The sequence below is a fragment of the Adiantum capillus-veneris genome, chromosome 19 (genome assembly GCF_014529385.1).
Source record: "Adiantum capillus-veneris isolate H3 chromosome 19, ASM1452938v2, whole genome shotgun sequence".
NCBI classification, from domain to species: domain Eukaryota; kingdom Viridiplantae; phylum Streptophyta; class Polypodiopsida; order Polypodiales; family Pteridaceae; genus Adiantum; species Adiantum capillus-veneris.
In genome coordinates this window covers 78,656,326-78,672,527 of record NC_140949.1, presented here as the reverse complement: position 1 = coordinate 78,672,527, position 16,202 = coordinate 78,656,326, and the positions used below count along the sequence as shown (strand labels likewise).

Here is a 16,202-nt window from a genome sequence, read left to right as displayed (position 1 = left end):
CAACCCACTAGAAGCTTTTTGTAATATACTACAAGATGGTAGGTAAACATTAGTTCATATAAACTCAAGTGAGAATAAAAAGCTAGCTGATAATGGTAAGCATAATTTATTGAATAAACGAGGGTCAAACCACTAATGGCCAGTAGAAATCCTTCACTACTCTGAATCGGTGATATGCCACCGGAAAGTTTCACAAATCTTCCCAGCATGTGATGTACTTTATGGTAAAAAAAAGCTGAGTAAATTTGAAACCAACAATTTACAACCACAATCCAATATGTGAAGCCACTTAATTCCTACAGAATATCAGAAGATAGGGCTACCCATCCGAAGCCAGTATTCAGTAATTTCAAAATAATTATTAGCCGATTCAGTAACATAGGCATCTGCACTAAAAAACAAATCAGTTCACGTTCTGTCAACTTACCCAAAGTACTTCAACTCACTTATATTACAACTTACCAAGGTAACCGAACAATACAGTTCTCTGTATTGATTTTTTTAATTACTTTTTCTGTGAAATTCCGGCTATATTCAGAGCCATGAAGTATCCAATTCAAAAGTACTTACCTTCTATTCAGAACCTAAAAAACCGTATCATAGACATCTCATTTCCCATCAGACACCATGCAATCCAATACTCAGTACAGCCATTAAAATACACTCGAAACCTGACGATTTTTTACGATTAGGGACAGAAATTATCTCCAAAAAACCTTTTACATAACCCGGATTTTATTCGACACACCTCATATTTCACGGGGAAAACCAACATCATTAGTTATTGAGACTCAAAAAAATCCTGGTGATTCTTAGCTATATGAGCTATTTTCAATCCTACCCATAAACCAGAATGAGACAGTTTTTTAAGAACCTGGTTCTTTTATAATAGGACAGATTGAATAATGTTTTTTTCTTTTACCAAAAAAAACCAGCTACTTTCAGCAAAGCCCCATATTCCATACACTCTTTCAACAAATTCGAGAACAAAACAAATCTATGTTAACCTGTAGATTAGGAGCCGAGGAAGCCTCCACAATCATCTTCTCGGACTTTTTCGGCATGTTGAGCCCACAACAGTCAGCAGATACTCACTCACACAGTTTAGAACTCACACACATAGAGGTGATAACAGAAAACGTTGCTAAATGAGTATGAGTACTCACCTTGTGAGTCATTTATACATGTTGATGCCCATCTGCAGAAGACACGACACCAATTTGTACATGTCGCCTACAATCGAGGTCGCTAATAAGGGCATATCCTCAGGGATTACCCCCAGCCAAAGATCCAGAGGTTACAAGCCCTATCGTGCAACTTCTGCTACCCTATTTGGCTGCAGACCCACACCCCAGTACAGGCTATAGCGTGCAGCAGGAGGCACGATCATTTAATGCAGAGAATACTAAACCCACTACAGAGCATTTTCATGTACCCTGAAAAAAGATGTAAAGATAGTTTTAATGTTACATGCAAGGACAGGTCATACTGTCCGCCACATCACCATGGCACCAAATAACAATCTAATCCCATAGTCTATACCCGGTCTCAGTTCTTGCATCTAGCCTTGGATGATCATACACAGCAGTTTACATATACTTCCCCGAACCCTACATTAAGCTCATGTTATACTGCTATCCACTAGGATGTGTTGATCTAAAGGTGAGAGATTAAACACTATTGGGTAGTCTCTATTATTATTTCCATTTTGGTCTAGGAGTCGTAAAGTGGGTCTATAAAAGACAAGTGATATTTTTACAAAAACCGAGTCCAGAGTAACTTTTCCGAAGTAAGCAACTCCAACTAAATTGCTCACCCGGTGTATCTAACATATTATGGCCTATAGTCAGGAACAGGTTTTTCCCATAGCAATTGCACATCTTTATCTGTCAAGTGAATCTACTCGGAGAGCAACGTTACTCCGTTATGAAGTTCATCTATTTTCGCAGTTAGGAACAATTGTTTCCCAAACTAAGTGGTGGACATATCAGGACCGAGTGACGCGTGTGACACTTTGGGGTCGTGAGCATTTCAGAAACAATATCCGATTGGCGATGGTTACTGAGGCTCTGGGCCTAGGGCCACAGTATTATTACATAGAACATTCAATAAAGCAAGGTTTTTTAGATCGGTTATACCTGCTAGCTCAGTTCCTACCTCCTCATAAGATTTTTTTGTATCGTAGTTATGGTCATCCTCTCGGAGGATATTTTAATTGTACTCCCCGCGCTCGGGAGTATGGGATAGCCTTGGCGACTCGTATCCTACCTTTAGCTGAGCGTCCAAACACTTGCTTTTACTGTGATAGTTGTTTGTGTGATCATGTAATGGGCGGCTTAATAGAGATGTAGATGAAGGGATCCCGAAATAACTATCAGCCAAGCTTTTTTATCCAGAGAAAGAACTCATGTCATTTTGTGTGTGTGTGTGTGTGTGTGTGTGTGTGTGTGTGTGTGTGTGTGTGTGTGTGTAATGGCATTTAAGGCGTCAATTAAGTGTCATTTAAGGCACCTCCAAAAACTCAACTACTAAATTACCTACTATATCTCACCCACTACTCCCTAGGTCAATTAGCCCCAGTAAATAATGTCCAAGGAATTTAACATATTATCCTTACATTATCCTAAGCGTGGGCAAAAGGTCCACCCATATTTACACCATTTCCAAAATCACCAGTCCAAGTATTCCAGTACCAGGACCTATACAATATTAGTACATAAGTAGCACCATTACCAGTACATAAGTAGCACTTGTCCAGTATAGTATTTAGTATACAAACCGTACTTGTATCAATACTAGTATAGTACCAGTACCAGTATCACAAGTAGCACCAATCAGTCCAGTATAGTACTATACACAAACAGTACTAGTTCCGGTACCAGTATATCACATAAGCAGTAGCAGTCCTAGTTCAGTACAATATAATTCCAATACCAATACAGTATAGTACTAGTTCATAATGCCCATACTATCCTCACCCTATCCTAGCCAGGTAAAAACCTATTTTTTCACCAGTTCTAGTATCACTAGTAGCAGATTAGTATAATACCAGTCCACAAGTAGAACCAGTACCATTACACAAGTAGCACCAGTCCAGTATATTACATTACACAAACAGTACTAGCACCAGTTCAGAGTCATTACACAAGAAGTACCAGTACCAGTTTCACAGGTAGCACGAGTACCAATCTAGTATAATATTGTACACGAACAGTACCAGTATATCACATAAGTAGCAACAGTATTAGTTCAGTTCAATACAATACCATTATTATTATAGTATAGCACCAATACACACGTATCATCATCACCAGTATATATGTAGCACCAGTATCAGTCTTACTATAGCAGACCACACATAGCACCAATACCAGACCTAGCTCCAGTACCAATAGCATCAGTGTGATCAGTATAGAGAAATTAACACACCCTAGCAATGTGTGTGTGTAGCACCAGTATTCCTTCAATAGAATAAAGTACATGTACCAATACCAGTACACCTGTAGCACTAGTACCAATAATAGTACTAGTACCAGTACACAAGGAGCACCAGTATTAGTATAGTGAAGTTAACACTAGAATGGTAACCTAACAGGACATAAAAGTGTCCTTTCAGGGTTTTGGGAAAAATTTCCAAAACCATAGTAGATCCACTCATTTTGAAAAATCCTTTCATGAGCTTATAGTTCAATAACTACTACATATGGAGAAAATGAGAAACTTGTAATTTTTCTCATCCCTTGGTCACTACAAGCCTCCAAAGTTGATGGACCAGTGCATTTTGCCCAAAACAGCAATTTCTTACGATTGATTGCATATAAATAAGAGTGGGGATTTTTGTAGGACCTGAGATTAAATGCCCCGTTAACTTCAATGGGTTGGTGACCAAAACATATGGTTGCTTTTACCTCACTAATTTTTTTTTGGGAAAAAAGAATAGGTACAAAAAAGTTGCATTTTTGCCATTCTGCGGACCTATCATCAAAGTTTCTATAGTCACACTCAATACAGATACTATATACATGTTTTCTTAGTTCCCTTTGGCCCTTTGGATTCAAAAGGATCCATGGATCATGTCAAAAGGATAATGGATCTCTTACAATTTGAACCTTGGGGGCAATGATAAAGTGCTAAATACATAAAACATGAAAAAACTGGGTTTAGCATTATGACCTCTAGAAACCCATAGAAACTACTCAATATCTAGCCAAGTTTGTAGTCTATGATTAGATATGGTTACTACCTACAAAATACACACAATTGGCCTAAGAAACTAGCAATATTGAGAAAGTTATACTTGCTACTCTAAAATGTATCGTATTCTTCAGCAATCAAAAAACTCAACCATCATCATATACTATGCTATATAGCATATTAGGTCCCCCAAAACTCAAGGAAGATTAGCTTTATGTTATACATTACACTTACACAATCAAAATTGGATTTGGATATCAAGAAAAACACCCAAAAAATCATAAAAGTGCTAATTTTGGCCAAAAAACAGGATTATGCAATTCTTGTAAATTGGTCATAACTTTCAATTTTAACACTTAACTCGCCCTACAAGTATCAAAACATGTTGAGAACTATGAAGACCTAACCTCTAGCCATCTAAACCTCACAAACATGAAGTTTAGAGTGGTGTAGTTGCCAAAAATTGAAAAAAAGCCAAAAACAGGACCCGTTTTTTCACACAGTTTAGGTTCAAAAATGTTGTGCAAGAGTAAGGTTAATGGTGAGATCGATACTCCAAAAAAAATGCTAAGTTTTTTTCAGCTCTTAAGGCAAATTTGTGGATATATAACACCTAGAAATTCATTTTCATACTCTTCAAATAATTCAAGCAAAATGGTCACTTAACAGGACACAAAAGTGTCCAAGGACATAAAAGTGTCCTACTACCATTCTAGTGTTAACACACTATCCCTAGCAATGTGTGTGTGTGTGTGTGTGTAGCACCAGTATTCGTTCAATATAATAAAGTACATGTACCAATACCAGTACACCTGTAGCACTAGTACCAATAATAGTACTAGTACCAGTACACAAGGAGCACCAGTATTAGTATAGTGAAGTTAACACACTATCCCTAGCAATGTGTGTGTGTGTGTGTGTGTGTGTGGCTGTTTTAAATTTAATAAATACACACCAAGGAACAAGACGTTCAACAGATGATTGGCTAAAGATGTCTAGGCAAAGATTTGTACAGAAACAACTCAGTCTTAGATTCATAATTGTATAGCATAATAAGAATGAGATATCATTCCAAATGAGTTTATACAAAGGTATCATAACTATCCCAGTTGAATCATCAAGTTCTATCAAGGTACGGACTGCAGCATGGTAAACCTTTTTAAGCTAAGATAGAATTCTCACATGCATCCATATAGTCAAGACAACAGATATGTTAGACTTGGCTATGTATGGAAGGCTTCAAAGAATCTATCAGTTGTTATTCATGTCAAAACTTAAAAATTATTAGACTAGCTAATGTCCTACATATTAAAATCTCAAGGATTTTTTAACATCATATTCTTGCCAGAGTCAGTCCATATGTTTTTACTTCTCTTTTATAATAACAATTTACTGTTAAAATATGTCGACTAATCCATATCATTCTATGTACTACTTTAGCTTTAAAAAAGTATGGAAAACCCTTGCATGCAATGCTAAGTTCTGTAACTTCATCTTAAAATATGCTCCGAGCTCGACCCCTTCAAAGCCAGAATCAACTAGGATTATCACTCGACCAAATTTTAGGCCAGATATCAAGAACGAGAAGTCACTGAGTCATCCAATAGTCTACAACAGGTTATGCACATTCATCAGCACTACACCATATTCCATTAGTAATTCCCTTTAGCTCAACTATCAGCCCAAAAAAGTACGAGCCAGAGCCAGATAAGTACCAGCCAGAGCCAGAGAAGTATCAGCCACAGCCAGAGCTAGAGCCAGCCAGAATGCAGGCCACCTCAAACCATTCCTAGAAATAGTCAGTTTATGAGAGTAGAGTCTATTCCAAAAAAATGATTAGTCACATCCAGGGACCAGGATTCTAATACTTTGCAACACGTATGCACACTCATCATCATTACACCAGATACCATAAAGGATCTCCTTTTGAATAATAGTTGAACTATCAGCCTAGAGAAGTAACAGCCAGGTTAGAGAAGTATTAGCCAGAGCCAGAGCAAGCCATAAAGCGGGCCACCTCAAACCATTCCTTGATATATCCATTGTATGAGAGTAGGATCAAGTCAAGAGAAATGACTAGCCATATCCAGAGACCAGGATTTTTAAAAACAAACCAAAAAAAAATGTGTTGTAGACCACATCTCCTAACTACACACAGCTAGCAAAAGACACCTGCAATTGAAGCACAGATATCCAATCAGTTAGCAAGTCAAGGCCGCCAGGCTTCCCCATGTTACAACATCATATCCATCTCAAGTAGCATGTTATGCAAAAAACCAATTTTCCATACGTTTTCATGATAGGTAACTACTACAGAGATTGCATAGAATAATTTCTCAAGTAAAGTGATTAGAACTGGAGACTAGCAAAACCAATTATTAGCATTTTCTAGTCAAAAGACCAATAAAAATTCAAAAAAAATGCTTCTTGTTTTGTGTCCAAGCTTAGATTAGTTAACAACTTTCCTTAAAAAGGCCTTACAAAATAAGGCCATAGTTTAGCTATAAAAGACCAGTATTAGGAACCAATCTCACCAGTCTAATTATAGGCATATAACAAATTCAAAGAGCAGAAATGTAGGATTTTTAGACCAGCACTTGGCATGTGTCAGCATCAGCATGGGCTAATCTCTATTCATGAGGCAAGTAAAATCTCAGATTTAAAGCAATGTCAGTGGGAAACTTCAAGTTTTTCTTTGCATTCAGCAATTAATAGGGACAAAAAATATCTCTTTCAATATTCTAAGGCAAGAAAAACATGTCATAATCACCCAACAGAGCAAGAGATTATCCAAAAACTGAGATTTTGAGTAAAATATAGAACTTGTGAGCAGAAGTAATCCCAAAATAATCTATAAAGTGCCAGGGGAAAGCCAAGTACAATTCCAATGTCATTTTACTCTCTCTTTCCCCCTTTTTTTACCCAGTACAACCTTGACAGTAGCAAGTTGTTTATAATGTTGCAAGGGATAGTATAAAAACCCAATGCTCAAACCTTAAATCATAAACAGCTTATCTTGTATGCTAAAAGGCAAAAGATAGAAAGAAACCCAAGTCTAAGCCTAAGTGAAGGGAGAAGAGCCCCTTACCTTAATATAGGGGCAAAGGATGGGTATGTGTCAGCAAAGAAGCATGTTTGTAGTTTTCCTTTGCATTGTTACCATTATTCTTTCATGTCAATGGGCAGCTGAGAAAATGCATCTGGCACTGGGAAAATGCACATATGGCCTTTAACCACCACACACAAAAAATTGCTTTCTTTAGGGTACATGCACTCATTGACCTTAAAAAGAGAGATAAAAAATCATCTATCCAAGGATGGAATGACCAATGACCAAGGGGAATCTCAATAAAACAATCCACTCCCATTTTAGGGGCACAACCACCTCTCCCTAGAGCTACAACTCTAAGGTATGGGGCAATGAAACTAGGGATTTGCTTCCCATGGCTAGCTACTAGGATGGGGATTTTGATCCTACCTTTTTGCCTAGGGATTTTGGAGAGACGGGTAGCTCATGCTCTACATGAATGTACTCCCAAAAAACTTTACCCATAAGAAAATTTTGGTCATTCTAATCTTCCAAGCATGGAAGTTGTTCTTGTCTAGCTTCTCGCTAACAATCTGGTTAAGTGCATCATTGTTTGATGAAATTTTTTAGCACTTCACTAAGTCTTTGAGTAGCCTACTAAAAATATAAACTACCACTTGTAGACATAGTATGCATACTATACTTGTTTCACAATACTAAGAAATATTTATGGGCATTGCAACCAAAACAAAACTATCTGCACCACCAAAATAAAGATCCATAGAGTCGTGAACCTTAGTGTTTCTGCATGCAAACACATTTCAACTCCAAAACACAGCTGAAATGCGCCTAGAATGGAAATTTGGCTACACAGACTTAGTCCAAAGGACTCTACAAAAACCTGAGATGCACAATCTCCAAAAAGAAGCACCTCAATTGGAGATCATTTGACAATGCCTACTGGGAATTTGGAGATTGATTCTTTTACTACTCTCGCTTGGTGCTCCAAGATCCTCAGACACAACCAAGCTCTAATATCATGTTAAGAGATAGAGAAGGAGAAAGCTTGAGCTCTTGCAAGCACGTGCATGCACATGCACATGCACACACACACACACACACACACACACGAGCGCGCGTGCACAAATACACACATATTTATGTAAACCTTCCACTTCTTCTTCTTCACTTACTCAAGATAAGAGGTCTACAAAACATAAAAGGGAAATAAAACATAAAAGGAAACTAGCACAATGGTTTAGAGTGGACCACTAGTGAAGTGGTTGGATGGATAAGTGTGCCATCACTCTTATAGGTAGACTGGGTTGGTGTAGTCCAACCATAGTTTCATTGGTGAAATATGCATATCCATCAAGGTGCACCAGATGATGATTTTTATTGATAATCATCTAAGGGTAGTACATTTGAGCTTGAAATCTCAACAGAAAACAAAAATCAAAGTACTAGTACACTAGAGCTAGAGCTCAATCATAGGATCTTTAGAGATTGTCTTTCTGGTCTAACCTAACACCATTAGAAGAACAACTAGATGACATGTCCCGGAGTGTATACAGTAGTATACAAGTGGAGGATAGAGAGTCTTATCGAAGACTTTTTCAAATGACATGTTTCCAGAGTGTATACAGTAGTATACAAGTGGAGTGTAGGGAGTCTTATCAAAACCTTTTCCAAATGTCCAATGTAAAAGGTAGAGTATTTGGTTGAGGAAGTGGTTGAGTTGGTGACTCCCCATGTGTTTGATGGGGAATTTAAACAAATATTTGCTTTGTAATGGGTTATTGGCCCTTAAATGGTTTCATTTAATTGCAAAAAAGTACGGCATTCTGTAAGTGGAAGTTATGAATGTCTATAGTAGTTTGGGTTCCTGTTTGGCAAAAGATGCTATATAAGGGGATGTGTGTGTATTGTTGTTGTGACAAAGTTTGAGGTTATTGATGAATACATAGTTTGAGTTGTGCCTCTATTTTTTTTCTTTATCTTGGCATTCTTTTTTACGATAATCAATCCCATACTGCATTGTTCTTAACATGGTATGAGAGGGCTCGGAATAGTGAGGGAAAAGCCCATATAGCTCGATCAAAAGGACCGGGTGGAGATACAAAGTGATTTCTAGGCCCAGGTAGTGCACCTTATAGTAGATATGTAGGTGTATCACATGCATTTGAAAGGAGGGTATATTATAGTTCATATTAGTTATAGATTTACACTTAAAAAATGGTAATTTCAACTAAATTTATTGAATAAGTTTAAGGTCTATGAAGAAAGAGGGATATTTTTATTCGTATCCATAAAATGTATAAAGAGCCCCCCCCCCCCCCCCCCCCCCCCCCCCAAGGATGTAGGATATTCTTGAGAGGTTCCGCTAGTAGAGAGATGCTGCAAAAGCGTATTTAGACCTTGCTAGTTTCTCCTATCTTGAGAGTGGGGGTTATGAGACTCTACACCATGAGCTTGTGAGTGTTCAATCTCATTTGAATCCAACGTATCCACGTGCTACAATATATGGGCTAGGCTACCTTGAGCATGTTTTGTAGGAGTGTGTTGTGGGCATTCATTATCACAATCAACAAAAAGATATGGGTAAAAATATAGCCCAATTTCTCTTTTGGAGCTCAAGGAAGGGGGGGGGGGGGAGAGAGAGAGAGAGAGAGAGAGAGAGAGAGAGAGAGAGAGAGAGAGAGAGAGAGAGAGAGAGAGAGAGAGAGAGAGAGAGAGAGAGAACGAGAGACTATTGAGACTAGTGGCACTAGCTTAACGAGGTAAAGCTCTCGTAGTGGTTTACATTTTTTTCTTCATATACAATTTTTGTTATGAACATGGGCTACATGTGTTTTGATTGTAGATACACGAGAGACTTTGATGAATGATTGCCCCTCATGCACCTCAATTTATGGTTACATGCATAGATTAGTTTTCCTCCTCTTATGTGGTCTAGCCTAGCGCCATTGAGTTTGGGTAGAATCTTTCCTTAAAGAGGTATAGGACATGTTCTTGGGTCTATCCTAGCATTGTAAGGTCTAACTAGGAGCTTCCCTTGATGATGTGTTGGAGGTGAGTTGATTAGATAATCATTCTACTACCGGGATGGATTGCCCTTGATACACCTCATCATCATATATCTAAAGATTTAAAGTTGTTTTTTATCACCTAAATGATTTGCATGCACTATGCTTATATCAAAGTTAGGGTTGGGAGATTCATCATGGAGATAGCTAGTCTCATGTTTGATGGCATCTTGCCTAGAAATCTCTAAGGTGCTTGGCAGCCTCATCTACCCCAATACCCTTGCATTCTTGAATTACTACCAAGAAAGTGCTCCCTAATCATAGGCACAACTCTGGATTTTGATAAAGTATAGAAATTATATTTCCACTCAACGAAGGTGGATATGTTAGAGGCAAACCACCATTTGAGTCCTATTGAATTTTTTATACCCTTTCCCTTGCCACTTTGGGATTCAACATTCAAAGGTGATGTAGCAAAGTCTCACAATGTCAATGACCACACTCACGCTCTAGAATGTTTAGACTCCCTTTGTGGGCTTAGGTGCCCCTTTGGTGGTGCCACTGTCCACACAACATCTTGTAGTGTTTTTTTAGTGTTGTCTAAAATTATTTTCAACCATTTAGTATCACCACTTTTATAGCAATCTTGTAACACCAAATTAAGACTATTCATGTTATATCCAAGGGTATAAATATTGGGATATCAATCCTCCAAAATACACCATGTTGCTGATAATTTTTAGCTTTGTTTGTGATTACTTGGACTACATTTTGTGGCTCAATCTAGTCAATAGCCTCACTGATGATGTTAGCTTTAAATTGCCTAGATTTAATAGCTACAACTACTTTTACAAACCATGGTGTGATTGCAATCTAGAGAGAGGAAGTGGTTGCAAACTAGAAAAAGGGTGTGTAGATAGAGAGAGTGTCTATAAGCTAGAGAGAGTGTGTATGTAAGTAGCTAGAAAGTGTATATGTGTGTGTGTAAGTGGCTAGAGAGACAGTGAGAGATAGAGAGTAATGAGAGAAAGAGACATATACCAATCGATATATCTATCAAACAATAGCCTTTTCTTGCTTTATACCATTGGCTTATTGATCGTTAAAAAATAATTTAATCATTTATGGCATATTATTCAGTGGGTGGGGAGGAGTTTGTGTTTTTACATGATCTTGAGAAATCCTTTGAGCTTCGCATGGATGAGTGTTTCGCCATCCTCGATGCCCATGGCAAGTTTGAGGTTGATACCACCACCTCCCATGATGATGATCTCCTACTGCCCATGGGGAATACTGTGGCGCACGCAGTGGCGATCGCACAAGCCGAGGTGGCAGCGGCCGAGCAAGCCAAGGTCTCTGAGGAGGAGTTTGTGGCCGTGCAAGCCATGTGTTTGGCTAAACAGCCAAGAGTGGATTCACCGTCACCTGCTACAACACCTGTTTTGCTTGATCCAAAGGGGAAGTCAAGTGTGGATCTTTACTTGCACCCGGATGCTGATGAGGAGGATCGTAGACAAGAGGTATAGATGCTCACTTAAAGTTGATTGTTACAATTGATTTTCTTAATGTTATAACTAATTTTTTTCCATAGTTCTCACAAATCCTATGTTTTATAGGATGTTTTGGAGGTTGACGCCTAGGTGCAACGGTCAGGGGGGAGGAGGACGGCGTTTGGACCTCAAGCAGCACCTTCTCACTACCTCGGCACACTTCCAACTGGTGACGTGGTGTTTGTGCATGCCGACTACTCCCCCAATAGACGCTGTCAGGAGATTTTTGGAGCAAGGGATTGCGCATATGTACATACGCATGCATGGTGCATCAAATACAGAATTGCCCATTTTCCAGAGCCAGGTGGTTACGTGGGGCCCACATGTGTACAGGTAGGACAGCATGTACATAGTGCATCGATTTTCACTATCACCAGTACCAGTATGTTTTTTCTACAATAATGAGGAGTTTATAGCGCGTAAAACTTCTCGAGGAAGCTATCCGCGGGCCGACGACATGAGGTAAGCAGGTGCGTCAGATGGCATCTAGTGGCGTCAGGAGGGCGAACGGGGTCAATATTTGTACGCGGATGAGGACGGACACAACGTGGGTGTTTTCTTGTGAGAGTTATGCAGAAAGGTCATCATTAGGACCACTTTTCGGGGCCACTTCACGTGATTGCGAGACGCATTATTGAAAAGAAATGAGTGCCAGGTGTGCGGATGATGCAAAAAGGTGACAACTATGCACTGCGAGGTCAGTTTTTGGCCTGTTCGGGGTCCGTTTGAGGTCATCTAAAAGGCCAAGGGTGCCCAACTAATAAAGCTAAGTGTGGGAACTGAAAAAACTGAGAGAAGACCAGAATAAACGTGGAGAAGAGAGGAGGAACATCCGCAAGTGTGTTTTTTGCTGTTTTTGGAGCATTTTTTGGCCCTAAACTGCTCATCCGAGGTCGGATTTGAGCACTTTGACATTGTAGACTGGGATTTTTGGGCGTTCCGGACGCAATGGCGCTGTCCATTTTGCCAAATTCCTCACAGATTTTTTGCTGTTTTTCTGTGTAATTTTCTCCGGTGAGTGAAGCCTCTGCTTAACTTTGTGGTTGTATCTGGTGTATTTCCTCAATACTGTGTAAACTATTTGCCCCATTGGTGTTGGTCCAAGCTCAATTGTATCTAAACATCAGAAATTATCCTCTTTTGAGTTGAGTTTTGTGTGTGTGTGTGTGTGTGTGTGTGTGTGTGTGGAGTGGGCAAGTGGATAGTCTCTCTCATCTCACTCCAGAGGTGTGTTCCCTGTCTCGGCCAGGTGTGTTGTCTAAGCCGAGTGGTGCCCCATAGTGTGTGTGTGTGTGTGTATCATTCCAAGAGTGTGTGTCGGGTCGTTATAGAGGCGCTGTGTGTGTTTTCATCCCGCTCACAACGCTACAACATTTTTGCCCTCCGTTCACTCTCCAAGGCCTTGTGCTTAACAACCCTTGCCCAATCGGCCAACCTTGTAGTGCTTGTAAAGAAAAATTTTGCAATATCCACTTTCGGCGTCAACTTTCGCGGGCACCTCATCGCCCATGTCGGTATGAACCAAGTTGTAGGGGTTAATGACACCCAAGAAGTTACAACCACTTTGCTTAACAGGGAGCCACCCCAAAAGGCCAAGCGCCAAAAAATTGTAATTCGAAAGATCCTAAAGCACAAGCCGGATATCATGTAAAGCATTGATTTCCTTAATGAATCTACTTTTTGGTGTCTATGACTCTCTCTTACTTGCAAGCTTTTGAATTTGTTATATGTTTGGCTTCCAATGTGTTTATGAGAAGCACCCGTGCTTAGTGAATCATGCAGTTTTTTATGCATGCTGGGTTGGAAAGCATGTTAGCCAGCCAACTTGCATTAAATCATGGGGAAAGTTATTGATATGCCTACAAAAGGGCTTGGGAGGCCCCAAAATGGGCTGCCACAAGGGCGCGCATCTGGGTCTTCCATAAGCATATGGAAGGGGCAAATGCACGCCCTTGTGGCAGCCCATTTTGGAGCATCTCAAGCCCTTTAAAAGGCTTATCAATACCTTTCCCCATGAATTAAGAAAAAATGGCTAACCAACATTCACTCCAACCATAGATCCTTTCATAACCAAGCTGTTGTACAAGCCCAGATAAATTTCAGTTGCAAAACCAAAACTAATTACATGTATGCTTCAAAAAATCTATGCTACATTGACTTAGTGGGGCATGCACTTCCTGATGCATCCAGGCTATTTGAAGCATTGAAGTAAGGGAAATATCCTGAATGCAGGGCGAAACATCCTGGAAAGCTTTGGAAAGACCTTGGCAGGCCCTAAAAATGGCTGCCACAAGGGCGCGCATTTGGTCCCTTCATCGGCCTGTGGAAGCACCAAATGCGCGCCCTTGTGGCAGCCATTTTGGGGGCATTCCAAGCCCTTTCCAAGGCTTTCCAGAAACTTTTACCATGCATTCAAGATATTTGGGTTGCATCAGTGCTTCACATAGCTTGGATGTATCAGGAACTGCATACTTGACTTGGCCAAGGTGCTTAACTTAGGCAAGTTTTCCCAATCCAAGCTTTAAGCTACATACATAGAAAAGAAGGTAGATAAAACATGGACCACTACTACATCGCATGGTACACAATTAAAGCTATACAATGCACAAAGAGCGGAGTATACAATCAAAAGACGCTTATATTCAAATTCTTCCCAATCTTGGAAGTTCCGTAAATACAAAAATGGTTTGATGACTAATTACAAGCTAATGCTCATGGCGCAAACGGCGAGCAAGCTGCATATCCTTGGGCATAATTGTTACACGCTTTCCATGGATGGCACATAGGTTCGCATCCTCGAATATGCTAGTTAGATATTGCTCTGCTGCCTCTTGGACTGCCTCTATGGCCACGGCGCCCATCCGAAACTCAGTGTTGTACATTTGCAAAACCTCCCTGCAAAGCCTTGCAAAAGGGGCCCTCTAAATCAAGAGCTCGGTGCTCTTCTGATAGTGGAAAATCTCCACAAATGCACGGCTGCACTTTCGCACCTTCTGAGGTCGACGGGGAGGTGCATTTGTTGCATGAGTTGGGGCAGCTTGCTTCCTCTTCTTGTAGACAATGCACTTTCTCTTTTTCAGCCGCACAAGCACCTCGAGCACCTCATATTCTGAGTCCACCCACTCCTCATCTGATTCATGCTCTTCACTATTGTGCGGATGTGATGGTGTGGGTCCACTCCCTTTACGGAGTGTCTTACCCCCAATAGACATGTGAGAGGCATAAGTTTGTATTTCGACGCCAACCCATGGGGGATCATCATCCATTTGCGTCTCTTCGGAGCCTTCTGACCGCTGTTTGTGGTTATTTCTTTCTTTGCCTTGGTCGCTCTCATCCATCGTGTTGCCCTCAAAATCGTTGGAGTCCGATGAATAGACAACAAGGTGATGCTTCCTTCTCTCTTTTCCTACTGTAGAGGACTGGCCATGTTGATTTGAAGCTCCAGCTTCTTCTGTGTGGAGCTCACCTTGAACTTATGAAGTTCCAGCTTCTTGTACTGGAGCTGGGATTCGTTGGGCATCCAGGCCCTCTCGATATTCAATCCTTGCCGTTTGTTTTGTTCTTGCCATGGTAGCACCTGGTATGGAAAATGACAAAATTGATGTGCCTTGGCTCCATTCATGGAAACCTTCTATGCCACCTCATATGTCTTCTCCCTACAAGTCTCTGCTACAATGTTCACCCTTGATCGGTGACATCCAATCTCATTAAGGAGCATCTCCACCCCTACAAGGAGTCTTTTGACCGTTGAAGGGGCTTCATTGTGAAAGCATAATCAATGTGATGCTTTAGCATCCTATCAAATATTCGCATAAACACATGCAATGTACAAAAGTGAACATTGTTGAGGGAGAAGGGAATTATGGGGTTCCACCCAGGATCTTTGCTATCCCTATTGGGCACCTCTAGCATATCACATGAAAGAACCGAAGTTTGCCACTCCCTATTTATATGATCATCATTATCTTCGTCATGACCTTCCACTTGAGTTGCTCGACTTGTCTTGTGCCCTTTCACACAGAATGGGCAGGGAAGTAAAGAATTTGCACCTTGTTTGCATCAAAGCATGCACTTTATGGTCTTTAGATCACCACCTAAATGCCATTCAACATCAAACTCCCCATGCCCTGGAACCATGAGCTTCTCACCATTTATTTGAGCTTTAATGACCTCTGTGACCCATGGAATTCTACTAAAAATCCATGCAAGAACTTCATGTGTCTCTTTCGGAACTTCAATTGCACCAAGCCACCATATATCCTTCTCTGATTGGACACTAAAAGAGGGCTTTGTCGCTTCACTCGAACTGCAAGATTGCTTGGCATAAGCTAGGGCTTCATTCATAAGTGTGATGCTCATTCTCTCCAACTTTCTTCCTTTTACAATTACACACTCATCTAACTT

General features: G+C 40.2%; 1 pseudogene; it reads left to right on the top strand.

Moving 5' to 3' along the window:
- The first annotated feature begins 11,372 nt into the window (after positions 1–11,372).
- Positions 11,373–13,449, top strand: LOC147434286 (uncharacterized; annotated as a pseudogene).
- The last annotated feature ends 2,753 nt before the right edge of the window (positions 13,450–16,202 follow it).